Here is a 22,436-nt window from a genome sequence, read left to right on the forward strand (position 1 = left end):
CCGTCGACGGATGACAGAGGGTGTGTCTGACGTATGGGGGAGTAGTCTTTGTAGACGCCCAGTCAGTGCGTTTAGATGGGTCATTATACGAAAACGTGCCATTTTGTGTCCCTCCAACAAAACTGCTCTGTAAATCTAAATAAACAATAAAAATAATATATATATAGTTTTGTTTCCTTGATATGTCTAGTAACATAAAAACAAAATAGTTTTTTTCTTTTGTTTTTAGAGTTTTAAACCCTTTTTTGTGCAAAGCATCTTGCAAGAAATGTAAAAATGGCCTGTCCCACAGTATGATTTTTCTACATTTACTAGCTACCATGGCCCAAAAAAGTCAAACTATCATATAAAACTTAAACTTATATAAAGCCTCAAGTGTTGTTTCATTACTCATGAATGGGTTTTATTCTTAATGTGTTAAATGTTGACAAAAACAACAATTTAGTCGGGTCCCTGGGTTGTTGTCAACCCTGTTACTTTCGATGAAAACACCCCTTCAGAGATAATGGACTGTTCTCAAAGTTATATCCTTCCAGGAAGTGACATCATCGGCCTTTTATGAAGTTGATGGTGAAAAGACAAGTGAGTGTCCTCTTCTTTTAATGAATTTTCTTTGAGTTATGCAATGTCTGACAGAGGGGGACAAGCTCATGTTATCAGCCCTGTTACCACAAAAGCATACTTTAAAAAGTTATTTGTTTGAAGTTTTAAATGTACATACAGTATATAACAACATTTAAGACTCATGAATGCACACCTTGTGGTGTCATGACCTTGACCTTGATGGCTAGTAATGGCTGCCAATAACATTTTTCGTCAACCCTGTTACCGTCAACCCTGTTAACATTCTAGGGTAACAGGGTTGACGAAAGTATATGCTTTTGTGTGTACATGAAAATATACTTTTCTTTCCAATAGTATTTACATAATTTACATGTTTTTGCAGGTTTCATACCTAAATATCATGTTTTTCTATTATTCTACTGATAGGCGGGCTACAATTTATTGAGGTTACTGACCTATGCTGATCTATCTTTATACACTATCAGTGCGTTGTTTTAGGAATGAGCTTCATAAATCAAATTCATTATTATTTTTATTATTATAACTTACTATATGAAATAGGTTAGTGTTAACAATAGTGATTTATGTGTTTTATAGGATTGTGCTAGGATGCCTCTTTCTGCAGCTGAGAAACAACGCAGATACAGACAACGTAGAAATGCTGATCCTGAGACGAGAAGCATATTTAGAAAAAGAGAAGGAAAAGTGGAGAAAGGACAGAGACACAGGGAAAAAGCTGTCTGTTAGTGAACTAAATGACGGAGAAAGGAGAGCCAAGCGGCTGAAATGGAGAGCAGCACAAGTAAAATGCAGAACAGCCAAAGCAGCAAGTGCAGCAGCCATAGATCAGTGCATGACGCCCCCTCTAAGTCCAGAGCCAGCACCAGGGCCCTCAAGGTTAGAGTTAGAGGAAAGAGAGGTTATGGCTTATGTTCAATGTGGTTGCAGTATATGGTGTCTTTTAGCATTTTGTAAATTTAGATTTAATAGGGTGTGTGTGTGTGTGTGTGTGTGTGTGTGTGTGTGTGTGTGTGTGTGTGTGTGTGTGTGTGTGTGTGTGTGTGTGTGTGTGTGTGTGTGTGTGTGTGAGAGAGAGCTCATGTGTGTTCATACATGTATGACACTGGGCATTTGAGTGTGTTACATGCATCTCCCTATATATTAATGATAATTTGATTCTCAGTACACTTGTTTGATTAATCAGCGCTTCATTGTGTTGCAGGCAACGGGATCAGGGGCGTTTAAGGTCAAAGAGGGAGAGAAAGAAGCTCCACCATGATCTGGGGAAATTGAGGCAAAGCCTGGAAAAATAAAAACAAAAGACAAATAAGTACAAAAAAAAGGTACTTCCGCCTAAAGAATAAAACAACATCCCCATCTTCTAAAGTCAAGCATCATCTCAGCACCCCAGTTGCATGGTCAAAAGCACAAAAAACCCTCAAATTCCATACTGCACTGTTGAGGGACATAAGAAGCAAATGTACAGATTCACGTGATGAGCGAGAGAGGCAGATTATCTCCCAATTGGTATCTGGGCAGATAGTCAAAAAGTATCGCATGCAGAAATATGGACAGAGTGCCACTGGTCTTCCAAGAAGAAGGTGGAAGACTTAAGATAGAAATGCACTTTCTTTCACTCGTAAAGAAAAGCTCCGCATCCCAACACAGTTCAAATCAAGTGTCAGAGCCTTCTATGAATGAGATGATGTCAGTCGGGTCACAACTGGAAGGAAACAGACCATAACGCGAAACAAAGTTAAAAAACAAAAGAGATTTCTTGTTGATTCATTGTTAAACCTTCACAGGAAGTTCCAATCTGAAAATCCACACAGATCTTTGTCCTACAGTCTCTTTTGCACACTTCGTCCCTTCTGGGTTGTACATCCGACCATTCAGGACAGAGATACTTGCATGTGCAAAATCCATGAGAACCTCGGCTTTATGGTTGACAAGCTAAAGCAACTAAGTTTGCTTACCAACTCAAACCGTGAGAGGCTAACAGAGGAGGTCTCTTGCAGCACCAACAGTAAAGAGTGCATGTATGGAGAGTGTCCCACATGCAAACTGAAAAGCTTCCCACTGGCTACTGTTCATGATGCGTCAACGCGCGTTACATACACACAGTGGGTAACGGAGGAGAAAGAGAAGACAAATGATAAGAAAGCAAATGAGGCTATGTCATTCAAAGTGACAGTCAAAAAACAAATTGAAAGCTCTTTAGAGGACCTCATTGAACGTTTCACTTGTCTGCTGCATATGTTTAAGAAGCATGTGTTCAACATTAAGCAGCAGTTCTCGTTCTCCAGAGAACTAAAGAGAAGTCTGTCCTCGCACGAATGCATTATACATGTGGACTTCTCAGAAAACTACTTGTGTAAGTACAGTGCAGAGATCCAGGCAGTGCATTTCGGTGCCTCACATCAACAGGCAACAATGCACACAGGTGTGTTGTATGCTGGTGAAGATGCAAATCCTCTCTGCTTCTGCACCATCTCACAGTCCAAGCAAAAAGGTCCCCCGGCAATCTGGCAACATCTTGACCCAGTACTGGACTTCATAAAAGCCCGTCATCCATCTGTGTCTGTGGTCCACTTCTTCAGCGATGGCCCTTGTACTCAATACAGGCAGAAGGGTATTTTCTTCCTGTTCAGCACTGAATTGAGCAAGAGAGGCTTTGAGAGTGGCACCTGGAATTTTTTCGAAGCGAGCCATGGCAAGGGAGCTCCTGATGGTGTTGGGGGGGTGTTAAAAAGACTGGCAGATCAGCTTGTGAGCCAAGGGCATGACATCCCTGATGCCGCCACACTACCGAGCGCTATTGACAACTGGCACCACAGTGAAGCTCTTTTATGTGGAAACCGATGACATTGTGGATGCATACCGCAACATGCCAGTAAACATCCCATCGGTCCCAGGGACAATGCGAATACACCAGGTGGTCACCAACAAAAAAGGCCACTTGATCTCCAGGGATGTGCGCTGTCTGTGTGCCACATTGAAGAACCTGTCCTGCACATGTTTCAGAACTCAGCACTTCATCTTCCCTCCACTGTCAGAGGACCCTCAAATGATCCAGGCTGAGGAACCTGAAGCAACCAACCCAGTCAGACCTCAACCAACCCAGTCAGAGGAGCATCTGACAGAAAAACCTCAGGGACCCCAGGAGATCGACTGGAATAATGATGAAATCGTTGGCGAATGGTGTGTCCTGAAATATGATAAGGAGCTCTACCCAGGAATCATCATGGAAAAAGATGAAGGATATGCCCAAGTGAAGTGCATGCACCGTATTGGCCAGAATAGATTTTTCTGTCATGTTTGATGACATTTTGACTGATTCCTGCTCCTGTTAGAGTGACAGCACGGCACGTAGAGATACAGAGTGACATCTGGTCAAAACTTGTTGGGTAGGCATACAGGAATGTTACATGAAGTGATCGGGTGAGGGTTAGGGTTTGCATTCTATACTATGTTGGAGCAAAATAGAAATACTGAGTTACACAGGTGTGAGAAAGTTCTGAAAATCTCATATCCATCTAGGAAAGGTGTGGATTCCTCTGCAGTTTGTCACTGCATTCCGCTACAGTTAATTTCCAAGGCTTTTGTTTCTTCTGTTAAGGCCAAACATGTTCAATGCATAATTTATTTGTGATGTAATTTCAATATCCTTCATGTTTTGAATTAAACAATTGGAATACATTTACATACAGAGTATCATCATTTTATCATATTTTATGCTAAAACCTCTCAATCGGTCTCCAAAATAGTCATGTTGAATGAAAGATTTATGAATGTCCCAATATAACTTGATTATAGCCATCACTGTAACTTAAACAAGCAGTATAACCAATATGTTAACTGTTGGCAACCCTGTTACTGAGGTGTCAGCCCTGTTACTTGTATAATATTCTAATATAATGTAAAAAATGAAAAGACAAATGTAAAATCAACTCATTTATATGTTAAGTAAAAGAGACCAGTAATCCACTCAAAGAAATTGGGGTATTATTATTTAGTTTTCATAACTTTTTCTTAAAGCTGTGAAAGAGTCAATTGTAAATGAGCATAGATTAATTCATGGAAAAAGTAAAATCCTCAATATTCTCACTTTGTAAACACACTTAGTGTAACAAGGGGGATTGTATATTTCACAGTATATCAGATTTGTTTAAAATTTGGATTTAAAACCTTTTCAAACAGTAATTGATATATCAGTAACAGGGTTGACAAAACACAAGTATGTTGATTATATGTGAAAATAATAATAATAATAATAAGATGGCCTGAGATGGCACGGCACATTTTTCTGAGAGGTGAGGATATACTTCATCCAAAAAGGGGCTTAAAGACTTTTAAAACTACTTTGAAAATCAAACATTAAGAATGGTAAATGGCACGTTTTCGTATAATGACTCACATGACACTCAAGAAAGTCGACTTATTGGCTTAGTCAAACTATGATTGGATTACTAAGATGCATGTATACATGTAGGCTATAGGCTACATGCATCTTAGTTACTTGGGACCTTTAAATATCCCAGGATGCATTTCGCATTCCCATGTTTTAAAATATTAGTATGCAAGCTATAATAATAGGCTATATATAGGAACATTTTACATAAATAACAAAAATGTATGCCTATTCATTCAAAATATTCTCAAATTTACTTATTTTAATCACCACAACCTTCATTACTTTGCAAGTCATGTTTTTTTTTATTATTATTTAATCTCCTTAATACCTATCTCATATATTGTATTGTGTAAGCCTACTTGGCTTTGAATGCTACATACCATAAACATATTTGTCTGATTTCAGGTGCTGTGAGGAAAAATCCCATCACAAAGTCTGTCACCGATGCGGAGGTCACCAAACACGCAATCAGGTGGTTTAACCTGGCCACGGACCGGGCGACAAAGAGACGAGGAGGTGTCCGTCCCCCATCCAGTCCCTCACAGCCCGAGTCTTAAAATCGAATCAAACACCATAATCAATTAAATATATTTTTATTGAACTTCTTGTCGTTAACCAGTTTTTAATTTTCTGATATTTTAGCTGTGCATTGCGCAACATTTCAGTGCATTTCATTGAAGTTGTAGCCTAATAGATAAAATGTCTGCACTGGCCTAGGCCTGTAAAGCACTAAATTAGGTTTTGACCACAAAATGAATGTAGCCAACAGGCTACTTAACAAAAACAGAATAGGCTATACCCGGTAACTTTCCATAAATGTAAATGTCCATTGAGAAGTGATTTCTTTTGTAGCTACAGTAAATTTATGTTTTGAATTTAACGTTTTCTGTTAGGCCTATTGTATTAAGGTTGAAAATATGTAATGCAGATTTAAGCTTTAGGCCTATATTGCTGTAGTAGGCCTAGTTCTAGTGATAGTTTTATCCTATTTTATCCTACAACAAGAACAGAAGGGATTTGGAAAATATGATAAACAGGTCCAAAACGGATCCGGGCCGGATGAGCCACGATTTTTTTCACGATGAGTGCGTTGCGGGTCCGCGACGGATGTATGTATCAATTTCAGAGGTATCGCGGAGCCACGGCGGGTCCGCGATACCTCCGTAGCGGATCCAACGCGGCGTGCAAGTGGACCCCGGTACGGGTCAGTTTCGCAGATCTGTTCCGGGGACCGCGATACCTTAGGTAGGTAAGGTAACTACGTTGGTCCATGATGGACAACGCAGTAGTTTTACAACAGCTCTAAACATGTGGCGCCTACGTTTTTTTGGCCTGTTCTTTTCAATGGGCCTTTTCCCATCAGCCTTAGCCGATGACCGATACGCCGATACCCATTTTCTTGAGCTGATATTTGGAGCCGATGCTGCTTTTGCTCCCTCAATTTACACGATAAAAAAGTCTCACTTTAAAAAAGGAACATTTATAGAACTGTGAAAATCATGCCAGAATTCTTTAGAAAAAAAATAGAGGGGGCGCTGCACTAGAGGGGGCCATAGGGGGCGCTGCACTAGAGGGGGCCATAGGGGGCGCTGCACTAGAGGGGGCCATAGGGGGCGCTGCACTAGAGGGGGCCATAGGGGGCGCTGCACTAGAGGGGGCCATAGGGGGCGCTGCACTAGAGGGGGCCATAGGGGGCGCTGCACTAGAGGGGGCGCTGCACTAGAGGGGGCCATAGGGGGCGCTGCACTAGAGGGGGCCATAGGGGGCGCTGCACTAGAGGGGGCGCTGCACTAGAGGGGGCCATAGGGGGCGCTGCACTAGAGGGGGCGCCAAAGCCATAAAGGTACAATTATTTTGAGTCTGCATTTTCTGTATTTAACAGCGTTTGTGTAAATGATATGATCAATGTCCTCTGATCAATAACAGAGGCATGTCACTGATTAGGCGCCCCCCCCCTCCTCCTCCTCCTCCTCCTCCTCCTCCTCCCCCCTCCTCCTCCTCCTCCTCCTCCCCCCTCCTCCTCCTCCTTCCTCCCCCCTCCTCCCCACACTGCGCTCCAGTGCGCGCCCCTCGAGCTCGCGCTGGAGGAGAGCGCGAGAGTGTTTTCATTTGAATCGTAGTCATCTGATGACCGGTACATAAATATGGAGAGGCAGAGAAGAAAGCTGTCGGGGTCACAACATAGAAAAAGAAAGATTGAGAAGGAGAAAGAGTGCGCAGGGATGAAAGAAAGTGTGTCCCGTCAATAGCACCAACCACACCGGGCATACCTGCAGTTGCCATGAAGTTGGCTCTGATCCTGTGTAGTTGTTGATTGTCCAAAGGAAACTTTATGGGAGAGATGCAAACGCACACCAGATCAAGAGGTGCTGGCAACCTGGGCCTTGAAAAAGAAAGAAGTACTACCGCACACTCACGAGGTTTTATTGAGGTGATAACGTTTCAGCCGAACTGGCCTTCCTCAGATCACATAATGACATGGGTTCAACCCTCCGTTTGTTGATTAGAGTTGATTAGGCCTAATTACATACAGCTGACAAGACACTCATGATTTAATTAGACTGGTGTGGCAGTGTCACAGTACAATTTTAGAAGTAAATGTACATCATGTTCTACTAAATATCTTATACAAACATATTACAGAATTTCATGTATGTAGATTAACAAACTATCTTAAAAAGTCTGTTCTGTATGAACATCATAAATAGCATAGTTTGCAAAATCCAATAAATATTTACTATAGGCCAATTGTATAAATAGTCATAAATAGTATTACCTCATAGACAGACACAATGACAGGAATTCATATCATATAGATTAAGAAACAACATTAAAACAACAGTCCTATAGGAGAATCATACATAATATCATTAGTTAATCTAATAAAAGTTAACAAAGTTAGGCTACAAGAAGCATTTGAAATCAAAATCAACATTTAAGCCGTGTGGTACCAAAGTTTTAAGATGATGTATCCAAAAATGTTCTCTTCTTGACAATAGTAAATCTAAGTCACCTCCTCTAGGGGGCAGGGAAACTTTCTCTATTCCAATATATTTTAAAGATGACACTGGGTGGTTAAATTCAATAAAATGTGCTGCTACAGGATAGTTCATTTCCCTGTTGCTAAATAACGTAGTGTTGTCAAACATTTTATTTCCGGACTAATCGGGTTATTCCTGTTAGTCTGGGATGTTATTGCATCCCGCACTAATTCCACAACAAGTTTGATACCCTCACAATTTAGCCTATATCTCTTCATCAATTCACAGTCTTCCATTGTCTCCAAAACATTTAGTCTCGCAGCCATTTTCAGATTCTTTGTGAATAGGTCTTACTGAGTTAGGAGTCCTCTTGAGGACTTTTAAGCTCTCCTAGACTTAGGTGCTACTTTTAGGCCTAAAATACTTTCTGAATTGCTCTTAGTGAAAAAAGTTAGGAGTCCTAAATTTAAGACTGACACGCCCATTATTTTTAGGAGTTTCTCCTAAATTCGCCAGTTAGGAGCTACTTTTAGAACTAAGATCCTCTGTGAATACAGAGGATCCCCAATAATACCCCAGTACACTACCACTATAAACTCAATAATAAATAATAAAGCAGCATTTTAGGGGTGCCAAGGCTAAATCCGACCAATAAGACCCTGTCAGACCATTAAGACCCTGATAGGCCATTAAAACCCTGACGCAGACCATAAAGACCCTGATTGACCATTAAGACCGTGACGCAGACCATAAAGACCCTGATGAAGACAAATAAGACCTCTTCAGAGGGGTGTTCCAAGAACGGAGGTTTAACAAACACAGAGTTAACGCTGAACTCTAGGTTGTCCGATCCTGTGCCGACTAACCCAGAGCTGTCGGTTCCACAGCACCGGTTATGAATTAGTTCAATCAACACGGGGTTGGTTAACACAGGGTTGTGCGCGTTCACGGCAAACCTATAAAGACGTGATGTATGGATCATGGAAATCCTGATCAAAATGGCGAAACGGGCCGCATATTTTACCGATCAAGGTACTAATTATTCTTTTTCCTCCCTCAGCAACTAAAGAATGAAAATGATGGAAGAAAAGTGTTTTTTTTTATTTTTTTTTATTTAAATGATTTCTGCAAATGTGGTCTCGCATCCTTTGTCAGCCCTTACAAACATTTGCGAATGTGTTCCTCCTCGAGGAACGGGTAGTGGGGAGGCATCTCTTTGCGCAGAGTGGCTATATTGTGGAGGCGCATGCAACAATTACATCGCATGCCCGTTCCGGACAAACTCTTAGTCCACGTAGGCATTGGAATCTGGACTTCAATATCCAGAATGTATTTTCAATCTTAACGCGGGTTCTGCTGTGTGCCAGGTTAAATGTTGTCTGTGGTCCAGGAGCGGGATTAGGGTACGGGGTGATGAGCGTCGGGAGGCATTGATACCCTCGATCTCCTAGGAGATCCCCATCGAATTGCCCTGCGATCAAATACAAACTTTGAGCTATCTTGCACAAGCACAACAATTATATGAGGTCTATGATATGTTCATAATGCAACGCACCCTGTTGAAATGTATTGCTCACATTGGATGTGTGCCATCAATGCACCCAATTACATTAGGAAATCCTGAAATATAACACCCAGATGAAAAGTCAACAAGGATAATTTCGGAGCCATTTGGGAACACTTAAAGTAGATAATGCTGACCTGCAAGTTGGTGAAACTCCATGAAGTTACGCAACAACCGCTTCAGCGCAAGACAGACGCACGGAGCGGCAGACGGTAGCTTTGCCTATGTGCTCAGCATCTCCTACACTGTACAAAAAGCTACCCGTCGCAAAAAAACGGAAAGCTATGCAAATTGTTTGTAGTGAACTGAGGGCAGATCCACGATTGGTAACATTTGCAATGTAGGGTTGGAGAAGGCTATTTAAATATATCAAAGAATCACGTGAAAAACTATATCTCTCCAGCAAAAAGTCATCCGGAAAGGACAATATGTCGAGCCGTGGTCTAATTAATCTCTCTGTGAATTGCACAAATTATTTGCGCTCCGATATCAATAGGCGAACACGTAAAAGCTGCGATAAACGTGGGTTTAAATAGCCTACTCTGAGCAAAACCGGGTTATCTTCCAAACTTAACCTGCGCAAAACCTGCTCCGACCAGGTTTGATTGAGAGCATATGTTTCCATAGCAACTTACATGCCGTGGTCATTTTGGAACGGAAAACCTAGGGTTGCCGCTAACCCTGGGTTAACTTAGCTGGGTAAGTGATAAAACCGGCTTTGTGGAACACCCCTCTGTTTGCATCTGGTTGACAACGCTGGGATAGCCTCAGCTTGGTTCTGTTGATGGGCAAACAAACTTTCATGACCGTACGTCAAAAGGCTGAGGAGGTATGAGTCAAAGTTTTTCAATTGATCGCTTTAGCGCCCCCTATTGTCCTATTTTGATTAACTTTAGCCTGGTTAACCTTGACCTATGCTTCTTTAAGTACACCAAGTTTGGTGATTGACTCAAGTTAACTCCGCCTTTAGTCACCTAACATTGATTGGGCTAATTTGGACATCCAGCCGCCATTTTGTTACAGGTTCTGGCTTCCCTAGGAACATTAGCTCAACATGAGGAGATACAAACGTCTACAGGATTTCATGACTGTAGGTGAAAGGGGTCAGGAAATATGGCCATCCAATGTATGCATTTTCAGTTAATTGTTATAATGCCCCACATGGGCCAATCTGGATACAATTTGGAGAGGTTGCATTTTCAGTTAAATGTTTTACCGCTCCCTATAGCCCGATTTAGATACAATTTGGACCGTTTCATCTTGACCCATCTACCTTTAACTACACCAAGGTTGATGCAAGGTTTAAGTTAACCTTGCCTTTTGGTACAAAGTACATTTTGGACGATTTTGAGCCTCTGGCGGCCATGTTGTTTTATCAATTGACTTCATCTTACTTGAGCAGTTGGAACTTTGGTCCCCAACAGCCACTAAGTCGGTCCCGCTCAAATCAAACATTCCGTCTATGAATGGGCCACACCCATTTCGATGGCACGCCCTATTTCAAAATATGTTGACTTTTTCCTGAAGAATTTGATTCTGAACAACTTTTGTATTGGACTCAAGATCATAGGAGTCCATTTTGATGTTGATATAAGCTTTAAGTTTATAATAACTTTATAATATTTAAGTGTTTTTGCGTTTTAAACCACACCCCTTTTAAAAGTCAATGGCTCCTGGGTGCTTTATTCTTTATTTTACAGACTTTCTTTCATGTCAGGTTAAAGACATCAATAGATGATATGTGCCAAAGGATTTTTGTCTACGTAAAAAAAACAAGGATCCTTAGGGAATTGAGTGTTTTTAACAAAGTTCCAAATAGTCGTAAATCTATCCAAATAAAGTCATAGATTCTTGAGGCATATTTGTTCAGCATGAGGATATGCATGTGTGAACAAAGTTTCATGACTGTACACTAAAGCGTTTACGAGATATGCTTGTTCAAAGTTTGCATGTTTGGACTTTTGCTATAGCACCACCTTTAGGCCAATCACTGTGATATTTTCTCTCTTAAGTTGCCTTGTACTTTGTGCTTGGCCCCCCTATCTAGCCTTTAAGTGCTAAACGAAGCTCAGGCCGTCTAAGCTCTGTCCAGTATTCAAGCCTATCGTTCTCATCTGGTGACCTCATTAGATCACAGTACCAGTACTTATGGGCCGTGTCCCAATTCAGGGGCTGCATCCTTCGAAGGACACATTTGAAGACCGCTTACGTCACAGCGGCACGCCAAGTGCTGTCCCATTTCGAAGGGTCCTTCGAATGCGGCCGAGATATGCAGCCTTCGTTTCCCGGGTTTGAAGGACCCACCGGGTGGATCCTTCACGGCCCAACGTATCCCAACATTCATTGCGCGTTGGATTATGGCGTCGGAGGAGTCATCTGAAGCGGCAGGGACCAGTTATACATTTAAATGTAAGTATTGATAGGTTTTGAAGTATTGATAGGTTTCAAACTTTCAAGTCACTCGAATAGCTAACGATACAAATGTTTAAAAAAACACACAAAAACCCCTTAAACCCTCATCTTTTCGTTAAAGTGACGCAAACTAGCATCCGACCTATGTACAAACGTTAGCCCTATACTTTCGGTCCAAAGGGTTATATCTCACCGAAATTGTGGCGATTTTATAGGTTGGTTAATATTATAATATAATCCAATAATATAATTATGTAGGCCTAATGTTAGATAAACGGACCAAGGCGAACCCATTTAGACAGGTAGTGAACCCTGTTTGGTCTTCAGACAGTAACGTTACATACGTTGGGATTTATTACACAGCTAACTTGGTTATTTAGTTATTTAAGCTGCTTTTCTTTGGTGTGAAGCAAAACTAATTCTAACATTTGGTTTAGGGAGCCAGGAGCATACTGCTCGGTTTATAAATTTGAGGGGGGAGAAGGACGACTGTTCACTGAGGCCAAATGCTCGGCCAGTGTGGCATAGGGGTAAGGAAACAATAGTTTATTTATAACATAAGTTAGGATAAGTATAGGATGAGGGCTAATTTAACTGTAATCTTTAACTGTAATCTTTACAAGATGGTCAGATGTAGATATTACAAATGGGCTAATGTTAACATGGGCTATTAACATGATTGATAAATGTTTCTCTTTTCTCTTGTTTTCTCTCTGTGATTAGGACAATTCTGGAGAAAATAGGCCTGCAGGGGAAGGTGACTCCCCTGAAGGCAAAGAAAAAAATGGGACAACTTAAAAAAAAGTATAAAGTATGTACATGTAATTTTAAATGTACATTATTTGTTTTAACCATGAAAGTTAACACATTTGCTGAAATGTGTTTTGCTGCTGTTGTTGTTAAGTGCCATGATTGATTTCCTCTGCCGTAGGATTGCAGTGTCCAGGGTCAGGCGAGGGGCTAGGAGGGAAGCCCACTGCTGCCACTCGGCCCTGGTTTGTCCTCATGGATGAGGTATTGGGACAGAGGCATTCCACCAACCCCCCTGTCCTAATCGCCTCCATCCCTGAGGACACACCAGGGCCAAGTTCAGCAGTGGTGGGTCAGGAGGAGGAGGAGGAGGAGGTCTGGCAAAAAGAGGAAGAGGGATAAAGACGAGTTACTTCTTCTTATAAAGGAAGATATGAAGCTGCAGAGGGAGGCAGAAGAGAGGAGAGCCGAGGAGGGCAAGCAACGGATGGAGAGACTATTCTCCATATTAGAGAAATTGGTAGATAAATAATTGTTATAAATCAATAAAGTTCTGTTTCATTTAAATACATTGTTTATTTTGTCTTAACTACACCAGACCTTGAATACAGTGGGCTGTGTTGGAGGACTCTAGAGTCATGTACTGACCCAGGCCAGCCCACGTACGTATCAATGAAGCGGCCCTGATGGTCACCAACAGCCTGCAGAATGATGGAAGAAAACAGTTTCCTGTTCCTGTAGCAGTGACCATCAGGGCCGCTTGGTGGCTTGATACGGACATATTATACTTTGTGGCGAATGGCCACCACCTCCTCAGCGACCCTGTGGACGATGCGGTGGACAGTGGAACGAGGCATCCCCTCTGGAGACCCCCCTGTATGATGGCCCACTAGCCAGCCAGAACAGGAACACCAGGGTCTCAACGGTGGCAGCCCGTCCATGTCTCCTGGTGGAGGAGGTCCAGCAGCACTGCCAGGGCCTCCCTGCTCAGCCGAAAATCTGGCTTGGTGTCCTGGCCATTAAAAAAACGGTCCAGGACAGGAACAGTTAGATTGATCCTGCAGTACAGGGGTCTGGGCTGGTTTAGGGAAAGAAAGAGAAGGAAAAACTGTTGAACAATAGCTGGATATCAAGTGTGGAGAGCTTAGATAGATAAGGCTTAAATCTATCTATCCAACAGTTATATATTTATTTAAGTTACTAAACCATTTTAGCTGATTAATGACAAAAACATTTTTTTTTATACAAAAGTAAGGTTTGGACTGTTTTAAATATGTAATTTATCAGACGTCTACTGATCTACTGTCTACTGGTTAAAAGTAAAGTTACACAGCTTTACCAATCTTTGGTCTTCTGCGTCTCTGAGACGGAGAAAAATCACCCGCCGGCTCCGGCGGTGAACTCGTTCCATCTCCTCCAATAAAACATAAAAAATAAAACATAAAATTATCATTTCTGGCTCCATGTCAATTTTGGTTGAGCAGTTTCCAAACTGAGACGCCGGGACAGTTCTGATCGCAGTAAGGTTAGACTTTGAATAATATTGAATATTCCGCTGTTTAGTATGAACAGGTCAACAACAGGTCAACAGGTCACAGGTGTCTGTGTTACTAGGGAGAATAAGAGTGGCACGTCATCACGCAAGGTAAAGGGCGTTAAAGGCTTTTTACGCAACCCGGAAATGCTCCGTAGGCTAGACCGTCCCATTCCACAATGCTCGTTAGGCCTTCGATGCAGCCTTCGCGGTCTTCGAAGGATGCAGCCCCTGAATTGGGACACGGCCATGGTGTTCTTCCATGCCAGTTCACTTGTAGAGTCAAGATGGCTAGTTCTGCACCAAAATGTGCCAGGGTTTGTGAGGAAGAGATCACTGTTCAGGGCTACCTCCATTGTGTGTCCAAAGTCGAGATTTCTCTTAAGAACAAGAAATATTTCAATTGCGTCGTGCAAACTTCCAGAGATGTATATAGGAGAGGAGTCATTTTTGGAGCAGAGAAGCATGGACGCTTCGAACAGGCAGCGGCTGAACACACGCCTGTGAAGCTCGGAAATGTCTGCAGAAGTCTGAGTAAGTTATACATATGTTGTTGAATGCATGCTTGTTTTATGTATCAGGCAAGTAAAGTGGTGTATTGTTTGAGGGCTGTGCATGGGTGCTTTTGTGAAAGGACTTAGAGGTGGTGAGTGGAGTCTAACTGTTGGTTTGCATGGACATGTATGGTAATTGTGCGTTATCTTTTCGGTTCTACAGGCTATGTCGGAGATGACTTCGATATACTTGTTAACCATGTGTCGACGGTCGAGGTTGTAGTGTCCCTTGGTTTTGGGTACAAGGAACCGAGTGACTGCAGCACATTCACCATCGTGCAGGTGGCTGGCCTCCGACCTCGTCAAAAGGTAAGTGGTTCAATATGTGATACATTTCAGCCATAATATCCTCACATAGCCACAGGGAGCAGCACCGAAAAATGTTTTTTTTGCAGTATGCGACAGTTACCCGGATGATGTACTAATCGGGCAAAAATTTCTAGTATACATCCAGAGCTCACTACGTCGGATACTGTATCCCATAATGCAACGCGGCACCGCTGAACATTTAAAATAATGGTGTACAATGCGAGCGGCGAATACAAATGTAAGTATTAGTTGTTTATTTTGATGTGATAAGCTTTCATCTGTTTTTGTAATTGTGTGTTTTTCATTGTTAACAGAACAAATGGCTCAACCGATAGCGAATGCTAGCTGAATGGCATTTTGTGTTAGCTAGCTACGGCAAATATATATGATACATCAGCTTTAATGAATGAAGCTGTCACAGCTAACAGTAGCCGGGTTTTGTCAGATATCGCTATCGCTTTAACTTCTGTTGCGGCAATACCAATAGCACGGAGACTAAAAGAGTAGTGTGTCTTGTTGTAGGGACTGATGTAGACAAGGCTGCTCTCATCAGCTGGAGGTCTACAAACGAGCGCATGTTCACGGGCAGGAGGAATGCTGCACAGAAGGGGTTCGAGTAAGTTATGTTTGAGGCATCCGATGTTGGTTTAGTTAGACATTACATCTTTTGCATGTAGTCAAAGAACTGTTTGTTTTCATCCTTTTTCTTGCAGAGAATTTATGAAGGTCCAGGGGCTAGAGGGGAAAATAGAAGCCACCAAAATTAAGAGGAAATGGGAGAACCTGAAACAAAAATATAAGGTAAGGATGTCATGGAAATGTCTGTTACTTTTTCCACAGGGGTGTAACTACATAGTTATGATTATTGTCATTAGTCTGCTTGATTAGTCATTAGTCTGCTTGCTTGCTTCTGTTGTTCTGTAGGAGTTGAAAGCACCCAGGACAGGGGTGAGCACTGAGGTATGGGCCAATGGATGAGGCACTAGGCGGGAGGCCATCAATAAGTCCTCCCGTACTAGTGGACTCATCTGCCCAGGATGTGGCAGCGGTCTCTCCTCCCTCAGTGCAGCCGAGTACCCCAAATCTGGCCAAAAGGAAGTCTGAGTGGCAGGAGATATTAAAGGAAATCCAGGAGAAGGAGGAAGAAAGATGAGAGGCGATTGAAAGAGAGGATCGGAAGGAGAGAGAGCGGCTGCAGCGTGAGGAGAGGAAAGAGAAGGAAATGCTGGAAAGAGAAGAAAGAAGAGAGAAGGAGAATCCCAAGAGAGGGAGGACAGGCGGTATCGGGAGATGAAAGAGGGAGAAGACGAGAGGGAGAGCAAGGCTAGGGAGGACAAGCTGCTTGATGTCCTAAAAGTGTTCTTACAAAAGAAATAAAGGAACATTTAAAGAAGCATTTCATGTCAGCTCTTTCATATAATTTAGAAAATAATTTAGTTATAACAAATCATTTTTATTGAACAAGTTGTGAATATAATTGTTAGTAAGATGGGACAAGGTTAATAAAACACAAAAGACAGAACATGGGGCATACACAGACGAAAGACAACGCTAGGAAAAAGCAAAGAACTATTGGTGCGTTCCAGAGCCCATCCAAACCAGTGGGCCGTGGGACTTATCCTACTAAGAAAAGGGCACTGGAACGCCTGGCGAGGTGGAACCTCCCACCGTGGAGGTGGAACCTCCTGCTATCGAACCGGGGGGTGATCGACCTACCCCCACGTCACCAAAATGAAGTCGGAGGATAATGGAGGCGCCCGTGCAGTCACACTGGTCACTAGCAACTACAGGCCAATCTCAAATTTGCCATTCTTGGGAAAAATTTTAGAAAAGGTTGTATATCAGCAATTACATGAACATCTGTCACAACATAATTTATTTGAATTGTATCAGTCTGGCTTCAGAAACAATCATAGTACAGAAACCGCTCTTGTGCGGGTTGTTAATGATCTTAAAATGAATTCCGACAATGGTAAAGTTTCTGTTCTGGTTCTACTCGATCTCAGTGCCGCTTTCGATACGGTGGACCATAACATTTTGCTTCATCGCCTTGAGCATTGCGTAGGCCTCAGGGGCACTGCTCTTAACTGGCTTTCATCCTACCTCATGAATAGATCATTCTCAGTCTCTCTTGGTGACTTTAAATCAGATCATGTTAGCTATCCATGTGGTGTTCCTCAGGGGTCCATTCTTGGCCCTCTCCTGTTCAATTTATACATGCTCCCACTTGGTTCCATAATTCGACAGCATAACATATCATATCACTCCTATGCCGATGACACACAATTATATGTATCTGTCTCTGCAAACCACCTAAGTCCACTTGAGGATCTTGTCCAGTGCATTAGTGATGTCCACCGCTGGATGACAGATAACTTCCTTCAATTGAATGAGGACAAAACAGAAATTCTGTTGGTGGGCCCAAAGGCACTGAGGCACCAGGTTACGTCATTACTGTCTTCATCTTCTGTGAAATCCAGTGAACATGTCAGAAACCTAGGTGTGATTTTCGACGAAGACCTTAACTTCCAAAAGCACATCTCTTTTATTTCCAAAACTGCCTTTTATCATCTACGGAACATTTCTAAAGTTAGATCACTTTTATCTGTATCAGACTCGGAAAAACTGGTTCATGCATTGATTTCTAGCCGCTTAGACTACTGTAACGCTCTTTTCCCCGGATTAACAAACCAATCACTTAATAAACTTCAACTCATTCAAAATGCTGCAGCCAGAATTCTATCAAAAACACACAAGTACGATCACATCACTCCGGTTTTAAAATCTTTCCACTGGCTCCCAGTTAAATATAGAATTGATTTTAAAATTTTACTTATTGTTTTTAAATCTCTTAACAGTGCTGCCCCTCCCTATGTTTCTGACATGCTCACCCAGTACACACCTGACAGATACCTCAGATCCTCATGTAAATCTCTTCTCAATATTCCACGTATACATTCAAAATTAGCTCAAGGTGCTTTCAGTTTTTATGGTCCAACACTATGGAACTCTCTGCCCATTGAACTCCGCACATCTCCAACCACATCTTCTTTTAAGCGCAATCTTAAAACATACCTGTTCTCGCAAGCTTTTAATTAGTTTTGTTTTTTTGTTTGTTTTAACAAATTGGCTTCTGTTTTAATATGCACTAACTTTTTGTTTGTTTTAATATGTACTCAACATGTATTGCATCTTGCTTTTATCGTGAAGCACATTGAGTTTATGCTTGCCATATGAAATGTGCTATATAAATAAAATTGACATTGACATTGACACTTTGTGAGAGGTAGAACTTCAACAAATGGGTTATAAACTTTACTTCTCTGCGTGTAAGGTTGTTTTAGACACTGCAATTTTAACAACTTGTTTTTACATATTATGGAGTGAAATTATGTCGTTATTATCTGTTGGCATAAAGATAAATGGTAAAAGTATACCCAGTTACGTTATATAGCGATATGCAGCGCTTTTACATATACGGCTCCAGAGCCGTTGGTGAAGATGTTTTAGTTAGAAGACCGCTATTGTCAACCAATGTTACCCAGTGCTGGACAATATGTTAATCAATGTGTTATTGTTAATATTGTAATATTTCCTCTAAGGAGACTGCGATTTCGGTAGCAGACTAGCCTACTCATTTGTTGTGATTAGGCAGGTGTTCAAACGTTAGCGATTAGATGTTGCTCTTTTGATGCATAGCCTGTATAAACTAAATTAAATCTGTCAGTGTTTTTAGATGAGGGGATGAAGGCCTTCCTAGATGAAGAAAGATCCCAACCCCTCATGGGACCTCTATACCAGCAGGATTGTGACCGGAATGCCTACTTCCTCGATGAAGCCTGTACAGTAATGCGCAAGTAATGCAAAGTTCAGCACCAGATCTGACCTGTCATCCGTGATCAAAATGAAATCCGCACCAAAACATCGAAAGGATCTCCTTTGGGTGGCTTTCACTGGAATTCTTCAGGCAGCGCAGTGTCATCGCTGGAGCCCCCGCTCCACGTCTGACAAATGATCAGCTGTTGAACCAGACTGAGGTCTCTTCAGCTGTTGAACCAGACTGAGGTCTCTTCAGCTGTTGAACCAGACTGAGGTCTCTTCGCAGCTGGGAGTCAAGTGTCGTATTGTTGACTAAAACGGACGTCACAATCCGCCCGTTTTAGCAACTTTTATGCGGGTACCCGACCCGTTGCAGGACTGATATTATTGCATTGTCTTCGTGATGCCATTTTGGCATGCCAAAGATTTTGCCACCGCTCACGAAGTTGCTGCCGGAGCCTGAGAAACTCCACCGGCGGTCATACGATGGCTTCAGATGCCTTCAAGAATGGTGAAGGCATTTCCTTTATCGTGTGTTCATCTGGTGTCAATTTCGGGACAGTGTGACATGGGCATAACTAAGTTGTTGATGCTTAGTTTTATGTGTAGGGACCCTAGTCATGCTACTGCAGAGGTTTGGTGCTATTTTGAGCAATATTAGTGGTTAAAAAAATGCAGATTTGGAAGCATTCCCCTAGGCAATAATATGGAAGCCATTTGGGCTGTTAGCGTTACTCTGGGCAAGCTCTACATTCGTTGATCAACGAAAGAAAGAGTCTGGAGGGCTAATTTTATGTGCCGAAAAAAGACCCTGGGTTAAATTTTTGCCGGAATTACACTTAAAGATGGACTGGTGAGATGTCTCTCTCCACCGCGCCGCTGAGCTGAGTCAATGAAACCAGACACTGTCCGTGTCAAAGAGGAAGCCCTGCACAGATGTGCAGAGCCCAGCGGCGCCACAAAGAGACAGAGAGGCCAAAGCACGGTGGTGTCACGACGATGATTCAGTATTGAATACGTGACTGCAATGTGTTCTGTTGTGCAGAGAAGTCGCGTCACGACGCGACTTCTCTGCACAACAGAACACATTGCAGTCACGTATTCAATACTTTATCAGATGACACAAGAAAAAAAAAAACAAGACCACACACCGCAGACAGGAAGACTCGGGGTGTAGCATCCTGTAGCCCTGCATATCTGGAGATGCAGCGGTGCAGAGGAGGAAACGCACCATCAGGAGATAAACCAAGCTCCTCGCGGTGAGGAGACATCCTGTGAGGTCCACCTGACGCACCTGAAGGACTAGAGTCTGTGAACCGAGGAGACGCTACAGACCCTCTTGCTGCGGCTCCTAGTTTGTCTTCAAACTAGAGGCCTAGAGATATTTAAACATAAAATATTAATTAATTTCATATTTAATTATTATTATTAAAATTAATTAATTTATTAAACAGAGTAGGTAGGTAGGAATCAGTTTGTGGCAGTGGCGATTCTAGACCACTGCCACGGGGGGGGGTGGGGGTGGATCGTGGACGAGCGCTATTGCGGACGCGATTGTTGAGGGGGAGGGCGGGGGGGTTGGCTCGTTTCGGGGGGGCCACAGGGGGGGCCGGACTCAGTTACGGGGGCACTGGCCCCCCCCTACAACCGCCACTGGTTTGTGGATTGTATGTACTCGCATGATTCTTGCACTTTTTCGGGTTGTATCTTCATTGTTGAACGCACTTATTTTAAGTTGCTTTGGACAAGAGCGTCGGCTAAATGAATGTTGTAGCAATGTGTGCACTGCACGGTGGTGGGTTTACTGGGCTCCTCCCACCACCAGGACACAGGTTGATGGCGGGTAAAGCGGATTGTTCCAGAGTTGGTAGCGTTGTAACAGTTGGAGCCAGTTGGTGTCAGTTGGAGGTTCAGTACCGGCTCGTCAGAGCTCTGTGAGTATGTGGTGTTTTATTAGTTAACATATATGCCCCCAATTTCGATGATCCGCATTTTATGAATAAGCTTTTTGAATGTCTTCCCTCTTTGAAAAACAATCTCCTTATAGTTGGTGGGGACATGAATTGTGTAATCGATCCCAATTTAGATCGCTCTAATCCGCGAACTCTGACCCCATCATCAATGTCGAGGTCTCTTTCTGATTTCATGTCCAAGAATGCCTGCATTGATCCTTGGAGATTTTACAACCCTCACACCAAGGAATATTCCTTCTTTTCACAGATGCATCAGTCTTTCTCTCGGATTGAACAGTACTTACTGTTAATTACCACCCTATTGTTATTTCTGACCATGCCCCTCTCTCTTTAGACATTCAGTTTTCCTCACAACCCCGCTACCCAACACCTTGGAGGTTTAATACATTACTTCTTTCGGATGATAAATTTAACAAATTCATTGCAGCTAAAATTGATGATTATATTGCTATAAATAATAATGACATCATGCTCACTGCTCTGGGAATCGTTAAAAGCATACCTACGGGGACAAATAATCTCGTACTCTGCTGTAACATATTTCAGCCATAATATTCTCCCATAGCCACAATACTGAGTAAACATAACATAAGCTGTAAGACTTGCATCATAGATGAAGGGGGCGGGCTTTTAAAGCCACAGAACACGCCCACCTCTACCTGCCTATTTAACTCGGACTCCGCCATTTTAGAATCAGAATCTCTTGGGCGGCGTATCGATTAGATGTAAAGCTTAGAGACGCTCCGCGCGTGTTATATACGATCCCTCTCCTTTTGTTTCATAGACGATAGACAATAGACCAATAACCTTAACCAAATAAAGTGAGTTAAAAGCGATCCTGTCTCGGCGGCCCTTCCTGGACTAAAATATAACACTGCCCATTTGAACAAGTCCCGTAAAGCCAAATTGCAAGAACTCTCTATCATTCTCACTAAATTAGACCAACAACTTGCTACCTGTCCCTCCCCCAGTTTACTTCAACAACGTATTGAACTACAGACTGAATTGACTGAAAAACATGCAAAATAACAAAGCTCCTGGCCCGGACGGATTCCCAGTTGAGTTTTTAAAAAGATTTCAGGATAAACTGTCCCCATTACTGCATGCTGTATATAAGGAATCGCTACAACATGGTACTCTCCCTCCCACTTCAAGACAGGCCTCCATAAGTCTCCTCTTAAAAAAAGATAAGGATCCGGTTCTTTGCGGCTCCTACAGACCTCTCTCATTAATAAATGTGGATGCTAAGATCCTTGCGAAAGCTTTGGCCTACCGCCTACAAAATATTGTACCAACTATTGTCTCACCTGAGCAAATTGGATTTGTTAAGGGGCGGCAGCTGTTCTTTAATGTCCGTACTCTCCTAAATATTATCTACTCTAAAACGAACACGGCAACACCTGAAGTAGTGATCTCGGTTGACGCTGAGAAAGCATTCGACAGGGTTGAATGGGACTATTTATTCACTGTACTAAAGAAATTTGGGCTGGGAAGTGTGTTCATTTCGTGGATACGTCTCCTCTATACATCTCCACAAGCTAGTATCTCCACCAATAACATTC

General features: G+C 42.4%; 1 pseudogene across 1 annotated transcript; it reads left to right on the forward strand.

Annotated features, from left to right (window-relative positions):
• Positions 1 to 1,173: 1,173 nt before the first annotated feature.
• Positions 1,174 to 3,886, forward strand: LOC311361844 (annotated as a pseudogene). Its single transcript has 4 exons — positions 1,174 to 1,366; positions 2,233 to 2,571; positions 2,830 to 3,400; positions 3,621 to 3,886. The product of its transcript is annotated as an uncharacterized misc_RNA (transcript).
• The last annotated feature ends 18,550 nt before the right edge of the window (positions 3,887 to 22,436 follow it).

The sequence above is a fragment of the Micromesistius poutassou genome, assembly GCF_964030765.1.
Source record: "Micromesistius poutassou genome assembly, chromosome: 17".
Lineage (NCBI taxonomy): Eukaryota > Metazoa > Chordata > Actinopteri > Gadiformes > Gadidae > Micromesistius > Micromesistius poutassou.